The sequence below is a fragment of the Triturus cristatus genome, chromosome 8 (assembly GCF_964204655.1).
Source record: "Triturus cristatus chromosome 8, aTriCri1.1, whole genome shotgun sequence".
Classification (NCBI taxonomy): Eukaryota; Metazoa; Chordata; class Amphibia; order Caudata; family Salamandridae; genus Triturus; species Triturus cristatus.
Genome location: NC_140591.1, coordinates 37,446,136 through 37,453,579, shown reverse-complemented (window position 1 = coordinate 37,453,579; position 7,444 = coordinate 37,446,136).

Sequence of the window (7,444 nt, the reverse complement as noted above, 5' to 3'; positions counted from 1 at the left end):
GAGGGTTCTTCTTTATATAGGTCCCCAGGGATTTTATCAAGGCCAGGTGCTTTGGACGTGGAAAGAGTTTTGATGGCACCCTCCACTTCTGAGGCCGTTATTTCATTAAAAGGTTCAAATTGGGCTAACGGGAGGGGGCCCTCCACAACAATCAGGTCATCTCCAATAGAGTACAAAGACTTAAAATGAGCTTCCCAAGCAGATGCTGCAATATTCGGGAGAATCGGGGATCGTTCGTCCTCATTACCTGTATTGGAGATAATTTTCCAAAATCCCCTCATATCCTTATTGGAAAGAGCAGTCTTAAGGGCCTCCCATTTTTCAAATTCCCATGTTTTTTTTGCCTTTTTAATAGTCTCATTATAGAACTTCCTAGAGGACTTCAATATAGCCTTGTTGTTTGTTTTAATTGCATTAATAAGAGCAGTTTTAGCCTGCCTACATGCTTTAGTATACCAGGAATTAGAAACATGTTTTGGCCTGGATTTACTTGTGGAAGGATTAAAAAAGGTTTTAAGAGCCAAAGTAAGGTGCAGATAAGTTGATTCTACCGCTTGTAGATCCCAAACGCTTGGAAGTGGAGTGAATAACCTTTCAGTTTCAAGAAGGATCAGCCCATAAAGTTCTAGCAATTTATCCGGAGTGCGTTTAACTGAGTCCCATCTAATTCTTCTTTTATTATTATCCAGAAGAAGATTCTGGTCAGCCGTAGGGCCAGTAGTAGAAGATACTTGAGGGACAGGGATTAATAGCTCAAGCAACAACGCATCGTGGTCGCTGTCAAATCGAGAGATGACAGAAAAATCAACAATGCTGTTCCAAGAAGATACCTCCACCAAAATGTAATCTATTAGGGAAGAATAATTATCCCTTTTAAAGGTAGGTTTCCCTGGCTGGTCTGATTTTAAACGACCATTACAGGCCCTCAATGAATGCATAAGGACAAATGCATTAATTTGCATAACTAATGGAGTCCATGCCTTTACCTTCTGGATTTGGGGGTCTGGTATTAGATTACAGTTATCTTCCTCGTTATCTAGTATATATGGGAGATCAACAAGCGGTTCATATTGACAATTAAAATCACCCGCAATTATTAATCTATCATGTTTAGGTAAATCTGATATACAAGTAGATAGTAAATCAAAAATCGGAGAATCTTGAGATAGGCTTGTTGGACGTGAGTAAACGTTAATAAGAATTAATTTAAAATTAGGTTTAAAAAAAAAGGACCAGACCTTGAAGATCCAATGAAAAGAAATCCGATTCAGAAATAGTGCAATCTAGATACGTCGCGACCCATATGGAGAGACCACCATAAGGTCTACCCCTGTTCCCCTTAGTTGCTGCTACATTATAGACCGAGAACCCTGGGAACAATGTAGACACAAGCGACTAGGTCTCCTGGAATAATACAACATCATATTCTGATATAAACTTGGACCACTCTGGGTTGCCTATCTTTGAGTTTATACCAGCGATATTCCAAGATAGAATCCTGATTTTAAGGTCTAAGCAGGGGACTATAGTGATTTGAGATTCAATACACTCTCGTGCAACTCTTTCCAGTGCTCGCTCCTCTACGCTCCTTCTAGGTGATGGGGGGAGATGAGGTTGTTTCAACTAATACTAAGTGACCCACCTCTTTTGGTGGCTCGCTATGGTTTTGGCCAGCTTCAGAAGAGCCAGGAGGGCTGTTCTTTCAAGTACATCCCCTAATCAACTCCGTTGTATTGTCAGCCAGTTGTTAACACTGTTCAGCTGTGTTCCATTTATGTTCAGGACCAGTCATCTTTTGGTGTAGTAATCATATTAGGTGATCTTTCCCTCTAGTCTCCTAACTTTGTGGGATCTATTCTTTTTCTGCGCCTCTTCTTGTCGCCTGTCCTGGAGTCTTCATCCGCATCAGAGGAGACATTTGTTCTACGTAGTTCTTTGGCATTAGAATGAAGTGGGAGCGAACTCCCCACTTGTCCCCTGGTCCTCGTCTGTCATTCTGGGAGAGTTTGACACTCCCTGGGCCTCACAGTCAGGGAGGCAGAGGAGGCCTGTGTTCTGTTACAAGCAGAGCAGTCTAGGTCATTCCTGAAGCTATGTCAAGGCATCTACTGGTATTTCAAAGAAGGCTTTGGCCTGGAATTTCACCTTGACTTTGGAGGCATATAGAAGCATATATTTTAATGCCAGGGGTCTCTGTCTTTGCTTTATATGGTCGTAGGTTTTTTGTTGTTTCTGACCCATAGAGGTATAATTTGGGAATGCCATTCTTCTAGGTGGGTCAGCGTCACCCCTTTTGCTCTAGTCTTACAAAAAATAAGCTCTCTTTCCTGTTTCTTGGGGAATCATGCAATCAGTAGCCACGGAGCAAGGAGCCCTACTAATTATCGACCTATGTACCCTTTCTATAAAAAAAAGCAAGAGGAAGCATTTTCAGGCTGTGTTAAGAACAGCTGTTTTCAAGAAATCCACTTGTTCCAGTCCCATCCACTCCCCCTAGAAATCTGACAAATCTGTGATTATTTTGGTCTTTATCACTGGGAGTATTTGGTCTGTCACTGTGGGAGCCTGTTCACCTCTTCAGGTCCTGGGTGGCTTGTGTTCCAGTTCAGAGGGGACCAGGCCAGCATTTCAGGTTGGATTATTCCTACTGGAGCAAGATGAAGACTGATATTCAAGTGGCTGGGTCCAAACTAGGATTGTATGGTGGGGAAAAAACAACGGATTGGGATGTGGTTCTGGGAGATTGCCACTGCCTGAGATTAATTCAAGCATTCCATCCTACACCCTGCATTTGTTGACATTTTATGCAATACAGAAATACAATAGATTGTTCAGATTGTACAAGACATTCAAAATTTACAAAATAAAGGAACATCCTGAACATAGCGGAACATCATGAGCATAGATTCCTTGAGAGGACACAACTATCACACTTCTCCAAATAGATGAGTCTTTAAATGGACAATCACAAAAGAGTAACGTCCAAAAAGCCTATATCAATCAGGGGTCAATAAGGATGTCGTGAAGAATCAAGTTGTAGATCTTGAAGAGGAGAACCTGAAAGCAGAGGGGACAGAGTCTGGGTCACGGCACAGTGACCAGGGAGCTCAAGGAAAAGAGCCCTTCAATGTCGGGTGCTTCAAGTGGAAAAGGTGTAGCTTGGATCTGCAGCCACGGGCTCCGGGAGGCTTCAAGGAAGGCCAGCTTCTGGAGGGCGATTGTCCCACGAAGGAGGAGGGTCGCTGCGGTGTCAATGTCCGGATTGGATCCACTAAGCCTTGGCAACCGCAACCCACCCAAGATGAACAAATCAGCTACTGGTGCAGACCCACGAGGTCTGAGAGAGGTCTCCTTCGAGGAGACTGTAGAGCAGGCCTGGAGCAACCAGGGGAACTCTTAAATGTAAAGATTGACCTCCGCTAGGGCCCAAAGTCGAGAGACAAGGGACCGCGGGAGGCAGCAATTTAGCGTGCGTTAGAGGGTGCCCACGGGCCACAGGAGTGGGCTAGGGCGCTGATCTTTGGCACAGTTGCTGCTGAGAGGTTGGCTCAATATTGGGCCAAAGCACAACTTCCCCACTGGTCAGGGTCGTGTGCTATGCAAGAGGTGGCCGGTGTCCTGGGGTATTGCGGATCTCGGCACCCACGCGGTCCACGGTGCTCAGACCTTCTGGGCACACTCACTGGCCTCTGGGATGCTAGATAACCCACCTCAAGGTCGAGAGGAGTCGTCGATGTCCGAAGGAGCAGCAAAGTTCCAACCGGGTCACTTGCAGTGTTTCAGGTGCCTGCCAAGGGGGGGGGGGGCGTAACTCCTTTACCCCAAGGGAGATTTCTTCAGTCAGCTGGGCAGCAGCTCGTCGGAGGTCAAGTCTGTGAAGTCTAAGATTAATCTGAGGCTCTGGGGACACAGTATTCACCTTTATCCAAAGGATTAGGGGAGGGTCCAGCTTAGAGCCCACCAATGGGAGGTTAGGCGGGAAAGGGTGGCTACACCCTCTCCCCTTTGTGTTTTTCCCGCCTGGGCGAGGGGCAGGCTGCCCCTGAACCGGTTCCAGGCGGTGTATGCAGAATGTAGGCGCTGTAGCAGCCTACGTGCAACTCTGAAAGGCATCCTATGGTGCACCCACCCAGTTCCAATCCACATAGCCTGTCTGGGGAGGTGGTAGCACCTCCCTGCAACAGTATCCCTATTGTCCAGCTGCCGAGGCTGGGGTTTTTCCCAGCAACAGGCAGCCAGAGTCGTGTGGGTGGCTGGTAGCATCCATTTTGTATTACGTGCGCACTTTTAAATTGGTGTCTAAATTCTGCAGCTTTTCCCATAACGCCCCTCTAGCAGGGGGGAATCGTGCCCTCATGCCCATGGCTGGACTGGGGGTATGATTCCTACATGTTTGACACCAAACACAATATGGTTCTGTGTAGCCATTCTCAAGTTATCACGCTATCGCGATATACTTATAATGCGGTTAAGAGTATATGGTATGGCTACACTACAAACAACCCAGCAATGATTTTACGAAGGTTGCAGAGGGGCCCTACTCAGGTAGGGGTCCCACCTCACACATATCTCAGCACCCTGCCTTGTAGGATTAGCAAGGCCTGCTTTAGGGGTGACCTATGAGGATATATGTGTTGTATTAAGTGGGATACAGGATACCTATATCCCTGTAAGGAGTGCAAGCACCACCTTACCCAGACTACAGTAGTGGTCTGGTGGTGTCATTTGGTATGGCTGTCCCAGGGGTGGCACAATAAGTGCTGCAGCCCCTGGTAGGCCTCTGAGGGACTCATGCCCTGGGTACCATCTACAAGGGGCTGATAGGGTGTCCTCAGTATCCAATTGGTATGTACCTAAGGTACTCACATCAGTGTTAGGGAGGAAGCAGATAGGCTGGGGTCCTGGATAGCAGGATCCCAGCCAGACTAGTCAAAAACCATCCAAATACCAGGCACAAAGTTGGGGGCAACCATATAGTCAGATTCCACCTTCCTACAGCATGTCTGGTGTATAAAACTATTTGTGTGATTTAATAGACTAAACTCTTTCTCTAGATACAATACAAATGGTGCAGCCCAGGGAGTAAGAGTGAGTCTGCGCCCATGCCCTCAAATGGGACAGGGACTTACACAAGTGTCTCAACTTCTTATGACCGTGATGTGATTCTCAGTCCCAGATCACCTTTAGATGCAGGAGGGCACTCTTGTTGCATGACAGAGTGGTGTCCAGAGCCCAAACACCAGAATCACACATTGTGCCGGTATTTTGAATAGACAAAACTTTGTAACCACTAAAGTACTTGTGTACATTTTGTCTTTAATTCCCCATCATGAGGGCTGATTGCAGATGATGCATGATGTACCATTCATTTGTGTTTTGCTGAAATTATTTTCATGAATTTGCCTCCTTTTGCGGAAAATTATATTTGAGTTGAATGAATGAAAGCATTAAGTGTAACAAGTAAATACTGCTAGGTCTTTGAGGTGTAGACATGGGTGGTACTTTTAGCTTTTGCTTAGAAATGCTAAGACATTTTGAGATTAAGGGATGTACAAATAAACCGGTTGCAAATAGTGGTTGCAAATTGTGAATTGTCTTTTTTGCATATTATGTACTAATAGGTTGAGTCCCAATATCACCAGTCGCAGAATCATATAGGGAGGTTGTTATTTTGCATAAACCGAGGGATGATGACCTGCAAGGAACAGCAGACCATCATCCCTGTGTTTACATTCCCAAAAGAGAAACTTTTATTAAAAAAAAATAAATAGCTGCCTGCCTTCCTTAAAGGAGCCCACACACATAAATAATTTTTTTTTAAAAAGTAAGAATCAAAGTTTCCTATTTGGGACCATTGCCTGCTCCTCTAATCTTACCCCATCCCCCGAGCCACTCTCTTGCCTGACATTATTCCAAAAGGGGAAGCGGTCTAATGGGGAAAGATTCTCCTTTCCGAATTGGTTACTACCTTCTTTCAGGAATCGATAACATTATCAATGATTTGCAACGAAATTAATGCGGCAAACCTCTCATTATGACTCAGATAGAAGCCCTTTCCTATTTGTGATTCAGAATGAGTCAGTAAACCTGTTTTGCGAGTCGGAAAGGCTTTTCCAAATCACCAAGTGGGTTTAGTATATAGCAAAAACCCATATAACTGTTGCAAATCCTGTGATTTTATGACTCACAGGCAGGGTCCCTAAGCAGCACTGGCAAATTTTGTCAGACCAGCCGCCATGCAGTGCAAAGTGATGCAGCGAACGAGCATGACCACTACAAGGAGGGTGTGGGGGGTAGTCTCCCCAAGAAAATTTGGGCAAAAATTGCATTTTCTGCAACACACTTTTCTTATATATTCAATTGTGCTAGCTTTAAAAGCATAGTAAACTATGAGCTTACAGTGCACCAGGATTCAACAATCTATATCAAAGCTCATCAACGATTCCCTCACAGTCACCATCCAACAGTGTCCCACATCTCTCCGTAGCCCCTATCTCACATGTATTTAATTAATTTCATAGAACCTTTCATACCGGTGTAGGGTGTCAGGGCACTTTACATCACACAAATACAGAGACAATGAATCATACGTGTGCAAATAAGTGCTTTGAAAATGTTACATGAGACAAAGGGGACTACAAGGTGTAGGATTCATGTCATACATATTGGCAGGCGTTTTTTAAGAGTACTTGGTTTGAAGAAGCACAAACCCAAGATTCAGAACATAACACTGTGGTTAGGGTTAGCTCTACTAATAGGAATTAATTTCTACCCAAACAAACCCTTTTGAGCAACATTAGGATAATGACAGACTCCGAAGAAACCATAACTTTAAAACCTGTACCATGCAGTTTACATGCACCTCTTTGATGACCCTTCATTGCTTACTGTGCTAGTTTATGATTGTAATTTATGAACTGCAGAGTAACAAAAGGGTCTCTGTGACAAAAGCAATAACCCACTGTGCTATGCACATAAAACACTGTTCTGTGATATGCTTAGTACACGTCCTTTGCAGCAAGAATATTAACCCTCTGCACTACACTAGATGAGTCAAAACTGTAACTAGACAAAACTTGTCTCTCCAGCAGGAATATTAATCCCCAGTTATCTCGACACTTTTATTGTTGCCTGAAACCTACTGGACACACACTGCAGCAGGTGCTTTCAAAACTGCTACAAAACTGGCCCCCCACCCTTCCAGCCTCCTGGAGAAAAACACCCTGTACCCAGCATGGCCAGACAAGCCTTGCTTGCAGGGTTTACAATTAAAAATAGCTTTGTATATCTGGCCCTAAGCTCCAAGGTGAAATGCAAGCTGTTGAAGTGAACTGATTTTGTTCTGGTTAAGAATCATTACAATGTAAATAACAGCTACAAATTTAAAATAGATTCCAAAGTATAAACATAAGTAAATACTCATTTTCTTTGTATGTTGCAGGTG